The sequence below is a fragment of the Parambassis ranga genome, unplaced genomic scaffold, assembly GCF_900634625.1.
Source record: "Parambassis ranga unplaced genomic scaffold, fParRan2.1 scaffold_61_arrow_ctg1, whole genome shotgun sequence".
NCBI classification, from domain to species: Eukaryota; Metazoa; Chordata; class Actinopteri; family Ambassidae; genus Parambassis; species Parambassis ranga.
In genome coordinates, this window is record NW_021144807.1 from 246,655 (window position 1) to 263,268 (window position 16,614).

General features: G+C 45.0%; 1 long non-coding RNA gene across 5 annotated transcripts; it reads left to right on the top strand.

The window, feature by feature from the left end:
- The first annotated feature begins 139 nt into the window (after positions 1-139).
- On the top strand, positions 140-14,196 carry LOC114431198 (uncharacterized). Of its 5 annotated transcripts, XR_003670049.1 has the most exons (12): positions 142-164; positions 238-297; positions 384-422; positions 508-542; positions 624-746; positions 837-990; positions 3,265-3,364; positions 8,577-8,654; positions 8,736-8,789; positions 10,555-10,621; positions 10,713-10,782; positions 14,053-14,196. It is a non-coding gene; the product is annotated as an uncharacterized LOC114431198 (long non-coding RNA). The 5 variants fall into 5 exon arrangements; XR_003670050.1 differs by lacking the exon at positions 14,053-14,196 and having other exon boundaries at positions 140-164; positions 387-422; positions 10,713-12,000; XR_003670051.1 differs by lacking the exon at positions 14,053-14,196 and having other exon boundaries at positions 508-551; positions 10,713-12,000.
- The last annotated feature ends 2,418 nt before the right edge of the window (positions 14,197-16,614 follow it).

The window sequence follows — 16,614 nt, forward strand, 5'->3', positions numbered from 1 at the left end:
TGTTCCACAGACCTGCTGAGTGGACACCTGGATGTCTGCAAGTGAGGTAATATGTCTGCAACTGAATAAATCCTGCCAGTGAAGACACTTACAATGCTGCTGTGTTTTTTTGCTTTGCAGGAGCAGAGATTCGTCACCTGGAAGGCTGGATTTCTGCGAGCAAGGTAGTGTGTTTGCAAGTCATCATAACACATGCTTTCTGTGAAGATGCTTGCTTACCACTGTGTTTTATTATAGTTTTATTATGTTTTTAGCTGCACAGGACCACTGATTCGTCATCTGAGAGGTGGAATTCCTGTGAGTATGGTAGTATATTTGCAACTCATGTTAACACATCCTTCCAGTGAAGACGCTTGCTTACCACTCTGATTTTTGTTGTTTAGCAGAACCGCTGAGTGGACACCTGGACTTCTGCAAGTGAGGTAATATGTCTACAACCTGTTCACACATCCTGGCAGTGAAGACACTTACCATGCTGCTTTTTTTTTTTTTTTTTTGGCTTCGCAGGACCACTGATTTGTCGCCTCGAAGGCTGGATTTCTGTGAGTAAGGTAGTGTGTTTGGAAGTTATGTTAACACGTTCTTTCAGTGAACATTATTCCTTACCACTTTTGTCTTCACAGGACCACTGATTCATCACACTGATGGGTGGATTTCTGCCGGTGAGGTGATGTGTCTGCAACTCATCGTAGTACATCCTACTCATGAAGATGGGTGCTGCTGTGTGACTTTAGAAGCCTGGATGTGTAAGTATTCAGTCTGCAAGTCATGGTAACGCATCCTACCTGAGTAATTTACTTACAATATTTGCTTTGTGACCGTTTTATCCCCCGTAGGCCTTGAAGAAATGCTGAAGGACTCGGTGGCCTCTGCAGTTCAACCAGGTGCGATGAACTCCGCGTCACAGATTGTCACCAATGGCAATTAACCAAAGGAAGGTTACTATCTTAATCTCTCAGACCACACCAACAGTCTATTGCAGATGTGGAGGTACTGTAAAACCTTTTGAAACTGTAGGTGTTTAATGGTTTTCTGGTTTTTTTTTTTTTTTTTTTTTTTTTTTTTTTTGAAATGTCAAAGGACTCGTTTTAGGTTTGGCCGAACACTCAAACAGTGTTTTGCCCTGTCTCCAGAACCCCAATGGACAGGATTGTTAATGACTCTCTGTGTTGGAAATCTCACCAGGAATTTGGCTCTGGATGGATTCGGCGTGCACCAACGTGCCCTGACTGTTTGACTGACTGAGGGTGTGGGTGGTATTGTGTTGTGCAATGTAGGGTCAAGGTTGTGGATATTGTAGCTTAGATCGTAGAATGCCGGCATGTTGTTAGTTGGAGTTGAGCTTGTGGATTAGTTGATTAGTTTTGTGGTGGTTGAGGTGTGGTTTTTTGGTGACTTGACTGGGACTGAGAGCAAGCAACCAACCAACCAAAAAACAACCAAAAAAGGAGCAAGGAATGCCAAATGTGTCGCACAACAGGCACCAAGGATTTCTCAATGTAACCATTGTGTGGAAACGGTGACAGCAAGGAGACATTGTGGACAAATGAAATACAAACATACTCAAACACGGTGTTGGAACAGAGCAGCACATGACTGCTAAAGTAAAGAGCAAGGATGGAAAACGCAGTTGTAACTACAAACGAGCAATGCTATCAGCAAACGCATCCAAACCTGAATCAAAGCTGTGGACAACAGGGAAATAATTTCAAAACAACAATGTACTTGCACAAGGGAATTGTGGAAATGCAAGTACGGGTTCTGTGACCAACATGATATTCAAATGTGCTGGGGTGCTGGGTTTTGGAATCTCAGCACTTTCAGAACGGTCCCTTTATACCAATGATGGGGTGGGAAATGTGGGAAATGAATGTAATGTGTGTCATGGTGTGGAAAATTGCTGCTGGGTTGTCAACAAAGGTTTTGTGCTGCCTTTCACCTGGACAGGTGAGGGGGGGGGGCTCACTGCTTGAAAAGGACAAACATCCTTTTCTGGTCCCACCCCTTTTTTGTGGCGTCATTGCATCGCATGGTCATGTCATTCCAGAAACCTGTGCTTTTTCTCTTTGTTTCTGTTTATCTGTCAGGTACCCACTGCCACCCCAACTCCACCTAACACTGGGGTGGTGGGGGGTGGAGCAAAGACCAGAATCTGAGCTGGGGGACAAAAGTTGACCTGCTTGTTTTTTGTCAATAAATGTGTATTCCTGCTTTGCTAACCCCCTAACCATTTAATCCCGATTGTCATTATCATGTTAACCTTGTTTAATAATGTTCTTCCGTACCAGAGGGGTGGTCTTGACATGGACAGTTTTGGCCAGACTTGTGCCACCACAAACCCAAACATGCTTTTTGTAATGGATCCGTTTCAGTCAATACAGCCGTGTCCAGAATTTGCCTTTGCAGAAATGAGTGTGATGTGATCGTTAATTGGGGCACGCTGTTAACAAGGAATGGTAAGTGGAGCTGGCAAGCGAAGTGTATTTTTAAATGCAGTGTATGTTGAGGTGGTGATTCCTGACACTGACAGTTTGTCTCTTGTCTTCCAGATGGCCCGGTGACGTCACTCGCCGGCCTCGCTGTGTTCCAGCCTGTGACCTTTTGTTTATTTTTATCAATGCCATGTTGTGAAATGACTGAATAAAAGTGATTGATGGAAGTTTTTGTAGTTTGCTCATATTTGTGAGTTTGGAACATCGGAATGTGCTTTGATAAAGACAGATTTGATGTTTAAACGATTGCATGTGTTATACTTTTGTGTGTTTTACACAGGGACTGGAGGATCTGGAGTGGGCGGTTGTGTCCTGCCAAACAGTGCCCTGGTTTCCCCTTAACGTCAAAGCCTTGCTATTGTAGTCAATTAATTGTCCCACACAATGTTGTGTGTTTGTTTATAGTTGAGTGAGTGATATTGTTGTGATAAGGTGGCTTTAAAAAGTACAAGCAAGATGTGTCATTAAAGGTTGTACACACAGTTTGAGTGTGTGAATCATGCCATGAAGTTACAGTCATTACATACAATCTGTATTTGAAAAAATCTATGCCATTGCTCGTCATAACAGTCATGTCACTGGGTGCAGTCAAGCCACGCTGACGTCTCCAAAATGGTAAATGTTTGAAATGAATTGAGTATTCATCAGTTAATTACATGACGTATTGCCTGCCATAGAAAGCCAAACACTTGAACACTTGGTGAATCCTTTGAAAGATGTTATTCCAAAGAGGTACGACGCTGAAGCTGATTTTGTTTTACTGTGTCCGCAGGCCTGCGTGTCGTCGGATGTCAATGCAGAACTGCAGTCTGGACCTGTGAGACGGCTAGAGTTGTCCTGGCTTCCCGTCAGCAGGAGGGGTTCTGGTAAAGGTTGTTGAAGCTATTATTGGTTTTATTGAGGTAATGTCATTAGTGGCATCGATGTAATCATGTAGAATGTTATTTGTGTAGCATGTTGTGCATGAAAAGTTGTGTGAAATTGTTTTAAAGAAACCCAGAGCCTCACCCCCAGATAGAAAGTCCCTTTTAATATGAAGAAACCTTCACACTCTCTTGGTCTCTTGGTCATCGAGCGCTGTAGGCTGAACCGGCATGCTAGCATGCTTTGCAGTGTAGAAGATGGAGTGTTTTTGGGTGATGTGAAAGGAAAGTTTTCAGAGTTGTATCTTGTGCAAGACATATTGTTGTGCTTTACTTTGCCAGATGAATTAGTTCTTCTCAGTGTAAGGGTGTTGTAGGCTAGTTTGTATGTACTCAGTTTGCCACTGTAGCCTCGCAGGAATGCCGTCATGTGGTAGAAGTATGTTGATGAAGATTCTCAGTCATCCAGGTCATCATACGTAGAGAAGATTGAAGCAAGGCGTCTGGACTTGTAGAGTTTTCTAGAAGACATTTCGCTGCTCATCCAAGCAGCTTCATCAGTTCTAACTGTTTGGTGGGGAAACATGGTTTATATGTGGTTACAGACCTCAGTGGGTGGGTCTGGGTAAAACTTTAAAAAACTTACAAACAATAGCACTAAATGTTTCCATACTTACCTGTGATGTTCTGGCTGACTGGGCCAGGTGTGTCTAACAACTGGCTAACGACTATGAAACTGCCGGAGGGGGACTGATTGACAGCCCTTTGTTCTTACTGTGAGTCTGTGTAAACTTCCTGGGAATGGATGGAATCACTGCATTGTATGTGGTAGAAAGATGATGTCTGAGGCCTCCACCTCTGTTAAGGGAAGGTTTTTCCAGCTTAACATAGATGGCTTCCTTGACTCCTCTTTCATACCACCTTTCCTCCCTGTCTAAAATGTGGACATTGTTGTCCTCAAAGGAGTGTCCTTTGTCTTTGAGGTGGAGGTGAACAGCTGAGTCTTGTCCTGAAGAGGTGGCTCTCCTGTGCTGAGCCATTCTTCTGTGGAGTGGTTGTTGTAAGTTTTTTAAAGTTTTACCCAGACCCACCCACTGAGGTCTGTAACCACATATAAACCATGTTTCCCCACCAAACAGTTAGAACTGATGAAGCTGCTTGGATGAGCAGCGAAACGTCTTCTAGAAAACTCTACAAGTCCAGACACCTTGCTTCAATCTTCTCTATGTGGTAGAAGTACATCAGATAAGTTGGACACTGCACGTGTTTTGCATGAAAGTAGCATTGATAATTTTACGAATGTTGTTTGTTTGGAGGGTGTATGCCTACAGAGCTAACAGAGCTAACAGATCTGTGGACGATGCTGTCAACCTGGCTCTTCACTACATCCTGCAGCATCTGGACTCCCCGGGAACCTATGCTAGGATCCTGTTTGTGGACTTCAGCTCTGCTTTCAACACAATCCGCCCAGCTCTCCTCCAAGACAAGCTGTCCCTGCTGCATGTTCCAGACTCCATCTGCCGGTGGATCACTGACTTCCTGACAGACAGGAGACAGCATGTGAGGCTGGGGACGAATGTCTCGGAAACAAGGACCATCAGCACCGGTACCCCCCAAGGCTGTGTACTTTCCCCTCTGCTCTTCTCCCTGTACACCAACTGCTGCACCTCCAGCCACCAGTCTGTCAAGCTGATTAAGTTTGCTGACGACACCACCCTCATTGGACTCATCTCAGACGGGGATGAGTCTGCCTACAGGATGGAGGTGGACCGTCTGGTGTCCTGGTGTGCTGACAACAACCTGGAGATGACAGTAGACTTTCGGAAAGTGCCAGCTCCATCACCCCCCCTCACCCTGACAGACACCTCCATCTCCACAGTGGACTCTTTCCGCTTCCTGGGTACCACCCATTGACAGTAAAAACTATGGACAGAGCCTCCGTGACGTCACCCGTTTGTTTCTGAAGAGCCGTTTTGAGTCTCAGTGGGAGGTTCCGGGACGTGATGACCGCCGCCATGTTGGCAGCGTCACATCAACTAAAACTCCGAATATGGACAAAGAGGGGGGGCACGAGCGGGGTTTAGGGGGGCGGGCGATCGTGGAAGCAGGAAACTCACGCTGTGATACGTCAACTGTCTGTCACTCAAGCGGCAACGCCCATAATTAGGTAATTTTAAGTCCGAATACAATTGAAACGAGTGAGTTGTAAAAAAATTCACCCCCCCTACAATTGACACTAGAAGAGAACCTATCATCTGAGACCACAGCGATTTTTTGTACCAGGCTGTAAACATGTTCTTTTCTGCTGTGAAATCGGCCATTTTAACATGGGAGTCTATGGGAAATTACTCGCTTTTGGAGCCAACCCCCAGCTGTTGCAGCGTGAATTACAAGTTTTGACACTTCCGCATGGGCTTCCACTTTGAGCCCCGAAGGTTGCCGCTTGGTACCACCATCACCCAGGACCTCAAGTGGGAGCTCATCATCAGCTCCCTCATCAAAAAGGCCCAGCAGAGGATGTACTTCCTGCGGCAGCTGAGGAAACTCAAGGTGCCAGCCAGGATGATGGTTCAGTTCTACACGGCCATCATTGAGTCCATCCTCACCTCCTCCATCACAGTGTGGTACGCTGGGGCCACTGCCAGGGACAGGCACAGACTGCAGTGTGTTGTGCGCTCTGCTGAGAAGGTGATCGGCTGCAGCCTGCCATCTATCGAGGACCTGTACGTCTCCAGGACTCTGAGGTGTGCAGGTCGGATCACAGCTGACCCTTCTCACCCTGGACACGGACTCTTTGAGCCACTCCCCTCAGGCAGGAGGTTACGGTCCATTCGGACCAGAACCTCACGCCACAAGAACAGCTTCTTCCCCTCTGCTGTTGGACTGTTAAACTGTAATTAATGCACTGCTCTGCACTGTCTTCAGAAGGTCACTTTAGTATAGTCACTGCACAATGACGACTATTTGCACTGTTTACTCCATCTTGCACTACTTGCACACGAGTACCGCCTCACCGATCCATGTGGTACCTGTTACATTATTACATTATTACACTGTACCATTCGATCATATAAGGGTCTATGTTTACCATTTCATCTGCACAGTATTTTATGTTCTGTTCATTGTATGTCTGTTACGCCATGTCTGTCATGTAAATTTAGCCTTACTTTAGTTTATTTACTTAATTTTATCTTAGTTTTTATCTTATTGCATGTTAATTGTCATATGTTCTTTGTATGCACCAATCACTAAGGCAAATTCCTAGTAATGTGAACCCCCTTCACTTACATGGCAATAAACATGATTCTGATTCTGATTCTGATTCTGATTGTCTGTACAGAGGCATGTAGCAATTATAGGCCAATCCTAATCCAAAATTCCTAAAGTTAACTTAAGTCTGAGTAGTATTGGGGCTTCTTTGGTGTACTGGTGGCACCAGGGAACAGACTGTAGCCAGAAGCAGGGTCAGTTGCCTCAAAATGCTCTCTTAATACAGTATTTCCTTGCAGATTAATGAGTTGAAGGTGCAGGTGTCCGTTCATGTGTCCACTTGAACATCTGAGCCAGCTCTGGTGAAAATTCTTGGACTTGTCCGATGAGGAAAGGATTCTGGATTAGGAGGAGGAGCAGCTGCCAGAGGCAGAAAGTGTTGAACTTTTTTGGGAAGTTTCCAATCAGCTTGTAGTTTTGGGAAGTACTCACATTCTCCCTGAAGATTTTCTTTGAAAAGGCCCAGCTTCCTTTTGAAAGAGCGAACACCGACTGCAGCTTTAAATGAAGCTCATTAAGATGTGACGTAATGTCCATCAAAAAGGCAACCATTTTTGTCTTGTGCTCATCGTGCATTGTTGCTCAAGTAGCAGGTCATTGGCATTTTCCTCAACATGTTCCAGGAGTTCTCTCAGGAGGCGATGCTACTCCTTTGGTGTGCTTCAGGTGCTCACAGAGGTCCTTCTTATCTGGACAGACATGGTGAACAGCTGCATCAAGCTGTGCCAGTACATAACCTGCTTATATTTCAGATTTGTGGGTTTCTGTCGAAGCTGCCATTGGAATGTGTAAATGTATGCCTGGTGAGTCTGGATGTGTCATATTGGGCTTGCAGTATCGTCAGCTTAGACTTCAGGGGAAAACACCACGGGTCTCATTTGATGTCACCTTGCTGTTGAGTCACACACAGGTGTGTTGAGCTGCATCCCTACCTCAGAAGCCACAGAGATGGTAGGAAGATGTCTCACACAAGACGGCACACTGAAGGAACGAACCAACGTCATGCCGGACCACAGCCGTGACCTGCCGGACCTCTGCCTGAACAGCACTTGCTTCCAGTACAATGGGATCACCTATGTCTCCAATTGTGGCTAATCTGTACATGGAAGAAGTGGAGAGAAGAGTTCCTGTTGATACCTGGGTCAAAGCCAAGACCCGTGAATCGGAACGGTTCACAGAACACATCAACTCAGTGGACGTCAACATGAAGGTCACAATCTGGATTCAATCTGTCCTTTTTTTCTTCAAACTTTTGCACCTTTAGTCCTGAATGAAAGGCAAGCTTGACTTTGTATGTTGGCTCAGGCTTATAAGCTTGGACACAGCGCTCCTTAGCTATGAACCGTTGCGGATGGAGGGTATCGGTGAGTTGTCATGTCTGCAGTCTTGCTAATGTTGAAGCAATGTAAAGACATCTTGGAACATCTGTGCAGGTGTTTTGAGTTGAGTGGATGATCAGAATGACAGTCAGCTGAAAACAGTGTTTCACAGCCTGCAGTCATGCGCTTTGCTGTTTTGTGGGTTTTTGTTTGTGCAGCATTGCATGTTTTTATAAAAGTGCATTGTGTTGTGTGTCCTGTTCTGTTCTTGCATCCCGATTGGTTGATAATGGTCTATGAGGGATCACTGTAGTCTAATTTTGTTCAATTCCTCTTTTCGTGGGCTCTATGAGCTGGGAGTAATCTATAAGTATATAATAAGTTATTGTGTAAAATGTGGCCCTGAGTGTAAAATATGTGGACTGGAATGGACTGTTTTTGACACATATATATATATATATATACACATATATATATACTGTATATATATATGTGTATGTAAGGGGGTGTTTCTTGTCGCTGTTGGTCAGGGGTTGTGGCTCTGGGTGTGTGAAGTGCTTTGAGACAGTTGAGATTGTGAGACGTGCTGTCGAATTGAAATAGAATTAAACTGAATGTGTTTTTTTATGTAGGCTAAGGAGAAGGAGATGACGGAGCATCACAGTGGTGTCAGCCTAACAGAAATGGTGGAAATGTAAGCAAGACTGCAGGTATGTTTTTTTTCTGTATGTTGTGTAGTCGGACAGTATTAGAAGTCTTAAAGTTTATGTGTCGTTTTGTTTTCACCGTAGGCCCTGGCCCTGGCCCTGGCCCCAGTGTGAGGAGCCACAGCAGCTGTCGATCAGGTGATGGTTTGTCCTGGTGTGTGTGTGTTGTCTTGCCAGTTAGTGCTCAGTAGTTAGAGATATTGATTGTACATGAGTGTCTTACTTTGAACCACTTTGTCCTTTGAGCGGGTCAGTACTACTTGCTCGTGTGCAGATATAGTCCATATTTTTCCAGGTCAAATTCAGTGAGTAATGTTAGAACAAAACGAGTCGGTACATAAATGTAAGTACACTGTAAAAAACGTTACTCATTTTCAAGGCAAAAAAATGAAGGCAACATTTTCCACTTTGTTAGTTTAGTGAACGTCTTGGAATTTGAAGTTGGTAAAAATCAGTATTTTCTATTTTAGAGTCTACAAGAAAAGCAAAACATTTAAGTTTAACCAAACTGAAAGAGTAGCATTTTGACCACATCATACTGATTTAAAATAAGTAACATTTAAATAAAAACCTAAAATTTTCTGATTTAAATGAGGCTAATTCATGTGTTCTCGTGAATTTTGACAAATTATTTATGCGATCCACTTCAAAACATTAGTTAGCATGGCTCTAACTTTAAGAAAGGAGGAAAGAGAGGTAATAGTTTCCAGCGTTTATTACTGTAACAGTTTCCATATACATACAACAGATCCATGCTCAGGACGATGCTCTCCACAGATAGACCTGCATTTTCCTCTTGGACACTGGTCTCCCTTTGTCTTTGTGACATAAACAGAAAAATAATTGCAACAAAGAACAATGTTCCCACACACACACACACACACACACACCTTTACAAATATGTAGCCTTTACATATTTATGCATTTTTATGACACCATGCTGCACAGGGAGAGACACGCTGAAATATATGATGTCGTCATCTTTAGCGAATATGCAGGGACGACAGTGACTACAAACACAGTGTCACTTTTAACCGATATGTGAACCAGGACGAGAGGCCGTGCTGCTAGCGTGTGGTAGCTGGACAGAGGCTAACATTTCAAACGAGTGACTTGAGACAGAACACTGACCGAGGCTAACGTTACCTTAGAGTCAACTTGCAGCAGCCCGAACATCTCTGTTTCCACGGTCGGTGTAAATGTTCTGTCAGCTGTACTTTGACATTACTCTGCCTTCAAAGTGCAGCTATGACTGACACTCTGTCTGTTGTTGTTTTTAAACGTAACGTTACTGCATGAATCCTGACTTTCAGCCAGGTAAATAGCTACATGTGCTGCGTGTTGTATGTAGCCCACAGACACTCCACACAGACCCCAACAGATGGCGCTGCTCCGGTGTAGGTGACAGTGAGGAACGGTCCCGTTGTTGTGCTGCGGGTGGGCGGGTCCTGACGTTTTCCTTTGGATATAGACAATTACATTGAGTTCTGTAGAAGCAATTTATTATTGACGTTCAGTCAAATCCATTTTAATATTAAGCTACCAAAAGATTCACACTTTTTACTTGTGTGCAACTTAAATAAATTCAGAAAGAAATATACTTTATAAAATAAAGTCCTACAGACAACACTGAACGTTGAAGGGCTTTTTACAGTGTAGGTAGCTGTTGGTGTGCATGTTAGAATCTGCCTCTCAGACAGGCTGGACCAAAGCAGCAGTACAGCTTCAGGCAGCCTTAAACATAGTGTGTAGAGGCTGACGTGGCCTCAGCACAGGACATGTTTTAGCATAGCTGAGCTGCTGTAGTGTTACTGTTGCTGTTAGACGTGCTTTGAGGTAGCTGAGACTGTTTGCAGCGTTATTGAAATGAAGTGGAAATGAGTTGAGTGTGTTTTTTGTGTAGGTCCTGGATAAGAAAATGATCCAGCTACCCAGTGAGAGAAGTGTAGAGTGAATCAGCAGTGATGCAGGTATGTGCGTTTTTAGTATGTTTCGTAACTGAGTAGAACTGTCGTCCTGAAGCCCCACAGTGAATGTGTTGTTGTTGTGTTTATGCCACAGGCCCTGTGTGCGATGATAAATCACAGAAGCTCGACAGCCAGCGTCGGTACACACAGCAGCTGACCCTCAGGTCACGGTTTGTCATTGTCAGTGTGTTGTGGTGCTGAATATTTCCCATTCACAAATAGTGCGTGAAGTTAGGTAGTTGTTGAATAAATGTCCAAAGGTCTTCGAAGCTCATGTGATGAAGACATAGACATAAAGATTTTGAAGTGTGCAGTTGTGTTTGTGTGTGTGGAGAGGGAGGTAGTGAGTTGTGTATTTATTACGCATGGTCTTGAAGCCAGATGAATTTAGAATAGACATAAATATGTTTGCAATCAGAGTTTACGTTGCTACTGATGAGATTATGATTTGAATTGTTTTTATGGATAGAATGTACGGATTGTGTAGAATGAATGTATTGGTCCTCCCTGGCAATCAGCTCCAAAACACCTGCAGACAGGCGGGGCGAGGTGTGTGCAGGAGGAGGAGAGATCTGGTTTTGTTACCGCAATTTGTTTTGATTAGTTCTTATTTCGAATTTCTTTTTTGTGAAGGACAGCTATGGAGAAAATTAATGTTTGTCCTCCAAACAAAGGGCCTAACCACTGGCTGTGACACATGGGATGAAAAGAGTCTCTGGCTAATGTGTTGAGTGGTGTTTGTGTGATGAAGGCCAGCCAGAGGTTTGCAGTGTGAACGAAGGCGGAGATTTCATATGTACAACACAGTCGGCGGGTGGTGAGTGAGTGTAATGTAGCTGTGTAGTTGTAGACATTTGTGTGTCTGCATGTGTCTGCAGGCTGGATTTATGCCGAGCTGCTGTCTGGGCCTGTGACCCATCAGAAGCAGCTGTATAGAAGCTAGGAAGCGTTCCAGTAAGAGGTACCGGAGGAGCTCAGAGAGGTTCCTGGTGAGGGAGGCCCGTCAGCATGTTGCTGCACCTGTGTCATACAGAGCAACATCGGCACCTGGACGCACCGGGTCAGTTCAGACAAGCAACGGGCCAAATGGGTCCATGTCAGTGAATGATACTGTTCATGTTTCAAGTAGAACCAGAGGACGAAAGAGAAACATTGTGATGTGGAGTTGTGTAGTGTTGTTGTGACGGGTCCTGTTGGAGTGGGACCAGTGATCCTGTTTGTTGGTGATGACACGTTGTGATGTGTTATAAACTGATAGTGTTTGGTTGGTTTGACAGGAGCTGAGGCTGCTGCCTGTCAACCAGAGCGACAGGCATGTGCGGATGCAGGTGTTGTGTAACTGTTGTGTGTGTGTGTAGTTTATGTGATTAATGAGACGGTGTTGTGTGTTGTCTTTGACGTTGTGTTTTGTTCCTGAAGGTCCTACGAGGTGTTTCCTGTCGGTGTGGTAAATGGGCTGTTAGAGAGCAGCGGGTCATGCTGTGATGTGTCTGTGTGCGGTCATGTAGTTGAGAAGGTTGTGGCATGTGTTCATTTTGTGTGTGTGTTTTCTGCGGGTGTGTGCTGAGCTGCAGCAGGGTGCTGTGAGTGAGCAGAGTGTACCAGTGTTAACAGGTATGTTTTTGTATATAAATATATATATATATAATATATTGTATTGTTATTTAATGGAATATATACAAAGGTGAACAGAGGCACTTCCAGCAGCCATCACTCCTGTGTTGTAATTAGGTTTGGGCGATATTGGCCAAAGAATGAGTCACGATTATTTATGGCATTTAGCTGATAATGATTACACATCAGTGATTATTTAAGGTTAAAAAAATGTCTGTGCAAACAGACCTGCTAACCTGTGGCTGGAATACGTCCCACACTAGTGCATGTTTTCACTCATACTGTAGAACAGCAGCAGAAAAAACAAACAAACTGGACAATTTCACATGTAACTGTGTGTTTGTGCAAATCAACCTGCGTTACGTTAGGTTGGTTGTAAGGAGCATAATACTAAACATGTCGCGGATTCTCGGCCGAGTGGAATTCCTTCCAATATCTGCTGGAGGAGGCCTCGCTGTAGCTGGCGTTGTGACCTCGTCACGCTTTCTTCGCCTTTCTTCGTGCTCCAGCTTATGGTGACAGACGTTGAGCCTCTGTTAGAATGTCCTGCTCTGCGTCATTTAACTGAACACCACCGCCTTCTGCCATTATTGTGATTTATTATTGTGGGCTTACATGTGTGCACTTGCAGGGGAGAGTACGTCACACAAAAATGCATCATCATGACGAGGCACTAATTGCAGTAATTGATGAGTGGTAAATATAGTAATCGGTGACAATTTTTCTGACGATTAATCGCACACGATCAGATTTTGGCACAAGCGTCGTCCTAATGGTGCATTGTGTTAGCCGATTGTGTTAAAAAGGCTAATTGATGATTAGAACAGTGCTGTGAGATGATGTTAGCACAGCTGAGTAATGCTGATCAGAGAAGCTCTAGAAGTGGCTCGGTGACCCCAAACTTTTGAATGGTAGTGTCCACACATGATGTCATCATGGTGCATGTGTAATGAGATGTGTAGCATTGGAGATCAGATATTTCCCCCTCTGTGCAACACAGGAGGAAGATGTAGCATCCTCTTTGTCAAATCTTCTTTGTTCATATTCAAATTCAAATGGCCTGCAGACTTTAAAACAGTTTATGTGGGTTGTCTGATTCACATCTGTCCTATAAATACTGCTGGGGGAGTTTCCTAAGAACAACATTTTGGTGCATTTGTCTCTTCTTCTTTTTAAAGAATTCCATGTTTTTTCTCTATATTTGGCTTCATCAGTGCCCTCTGGTGGCCGCGTGTTGGTATTGTCAAATAGCTGCAAGTATCAGAATCAGAATTCCTTTATTTATCCCTGAGGGGAAATTCTTTTTTGTTACAGACAAAGAAATCAAAGATAAATTGAAGTTTGAAATAGAAATATATAATAATCTAAATACCTAGACAGCATTTAAATCCCTGAGTTGTATCTAAAGAAGAAGACACATATTTACTACTGTATAAAAACCTTTACATAGTAAAGAGCAGGACATGAATGTACCAGTATGAATGTGCAGTGTCTGAGTGACTGTCACAGTTCAGAGTTCAGTAGTTTGATTGACAGGCAGGAATGACTTCCTGTGTCTCTCAGTGGTGCATCGTGGGAGTCGGAGTCTGCTGCTGAACGAGCTCCTGTAGCTGGTCAGCACAGTGTGGAGCGGGTGAGAGGGACAGTCCAGTATAGTCTTTATTTTGGACCACGTCCTCCTCTGGCACACCTCTGTCAGAGAGTCCAGGTCCTGTCCTACAACATGGCCTTATGTGATAGACGTGTGTGCCGCGTCTCCTTGGAGACTCTGAGACCAGTTTAATGTTTACAGACAATGAGGAAGTGAACTCTGATCGCAGGCGTTTGCAGTGTCGGTCCTCTGAGGGTCAGACGGAGGGACCTGAATGGACCATGGTCTGCTGCCTGTGGAGATGAAGGTGGAGGAGAAGCTGGAGGTGAAGGTGGAGCTGCTGAAGTTCTGCTTGGCAGTCTTTAACACCGTGTTTCTGGTGAGTCCATCTTCACATCCTTCAATAAGCTCAGAGGCCTTTTTCATCCAGGAGGTCTGAGAAAAGATTCCTCTGGATTAATCAGTCAGAGTCCTTCTGATCATCACGGATACATTTTCAATGTGTTCTTTTTCTGTTTCTTTTCGTTTGTTTTGAATTGCTGATGTCAGCTGGTTTATTTAGTAGTTTCCTCTTTGAAGCCAACAGTAGGAATAGATGTTCACTTTAACAGTAAAGCACAGTCTGAACAGCGATGATGCTCAGAGCCTTGTCTTGACCTTTGACCTCTGTAGTTTGTGGGTCTGAGTGCGGCCGGCTGTGCGATCTGGATCCTGTTCGACAGAGGAAGCTTCCTGAACTCCCTCCCCTCCGGTAAAGACTGCAGCTTTAAAGGATCAGCCCAACATTTACAAAGAGGACGCTGCTTTAGCCTAGCTTAGCACAAAGACTGTAAACAAGGGGGAACTGTTAGCATAGCTCAATGACACTGTGTGTGTGTGTCTGTCTGTCTCTGTGTGTGTGTCTCTGTCTCTGTGTCTCTGTTTGTGCAGAGGAGCTGCAGGTGGTGTCCGTGGGCCTGCTGGTGATCGGTGGTGTTGGCGGTCAGCGTGGCAGCGACCTGTGAGATCAGGTTCCTACTGCTGACGGTGAGTCAGCGTAACGTCTGATGCTGCATTCAGGTCACGTGGGAAAATGCTGCGACCACATCCAGGGCTCAGTCAGGTGTTTTTTACCTGTGTCCCTCGGCTGATGTGTGGTGGGTTTCTTGAAAGAACACTGTGAGAAATAAAATCCAGTTTTGTTTCTTAGTGCTGCCCCCTGCTGGTACCCTGTGCTATTATTACACAGACACTGGCACACACTGACACACATACACACACACACTGACACAGACACACACAGACACACACACACAGACACACACACACACTGACACAAACTAAAACACACACCGACACTGTGACTGACTCACAGGGCGGCTGCTGTGGCAGAACCGGTGCTGCTGATTGGCTGAGCAACACCTACATCCAGAGCCTGAACCTGACGAGTCCAGACGTGCTTCCGTGTTCCTGCTTTCACTCGTTTCAGCGCAGCGTCAACTCTTCCTGGTGCTCCGAGCTGCTGAACCTCACTCTGATTGGCCAAGGGAGCGGCACGAGCTCGCTCCTGAGGGGGCGCCGGCGGCTCTAAACCTGCTGTGTTTCATATCGCTGGTGTGATGTGATGTTTTACCCATGATGCTGCTGGGTTTGTGGTTTTCAGGGCTGCAGTCAGACGTTCAGTGATTGGCTGCAGGAGAACTCCCTGACCATCATCGCCATGGACGTCGCCCTGCAGTTACTGCAGGTAGTAACACTGCACTGCCTGCAGAGGGTGCAAACACACCTTTGTCACAGTCTGAGGGTTTTTATGTGTCTTCACTGAGTCACCAGCAGATCACTTTGACGTGTCAGCACTTCCTGTCTGCTTCTGATTGGATGGTTTTGAATCAACATGGCTGCCTGTTTGTGGTTATATGACATAAATATTTATTAAGGGTGAAGAAGAAGGAAGATCAGCGCAGCTCTGTATCTGTTAGTAGATGAGGTACTGAGGTAGGTACTGAGACCAAGCAGCACAAACTGCATTTCCTCCAGTGTCCACTAGACGCTGTCTCATACAGCGAGTCTGGATGGTAACCTTATGTTACTCTAGCTCCATCACACTGAGTGTTTCCGCCTCTCTGCAGGTGGCGCTGTTCGTCATGGCGGTGTATCTGTACCGTGCATTTGGAGAAGGCCGCGCTCTGAAACGGACCGATCTGCTGGCTGGCAGAGACCACGCCCCCACCGATGACCTGGGGGAGCTGAACTACGCCTGCAATGACCAGGTTGGAGCTTACATAGACCCCCATCACCTGCCTTATCACCACGATGACCACGGCCAGGTGTATGTGGACCAAGTGCAGAGCTACTAACCTGCTACAAACATTATAGGCTCAGGTTCTGGTTCTGGAAACATGAGCCTCCAACCAGCCTGCGGTCTTATACCCTCTGTTATCCAACAGACACAGCTTCTCAGAATACACACACACATCTTAGAGCAGGCACAAGCACAATCATATTTCACAGTAACATATCATGGATGAGATCATCGGAGTGACATCACATATACGTCTATAGTAAGACATCTATAAACACACCAACACCTGTGTGGAAAACAACGAACGATGGCAAAAACACAGCTAACACTACACAACCAATACTAAAACAACACAACTGGGGAGATGACGTACACAGGCAGGCTAAGTCTATACGTGTGAAGCTTGAAATTTGTAGGAGGAGAGAAATTTGGAAGATGACCCTGGTTGACGGGCTATCTCATAGACTCCCGTGTTAAAAATGACACAGAAACTGCTTAATATTTGAAAAA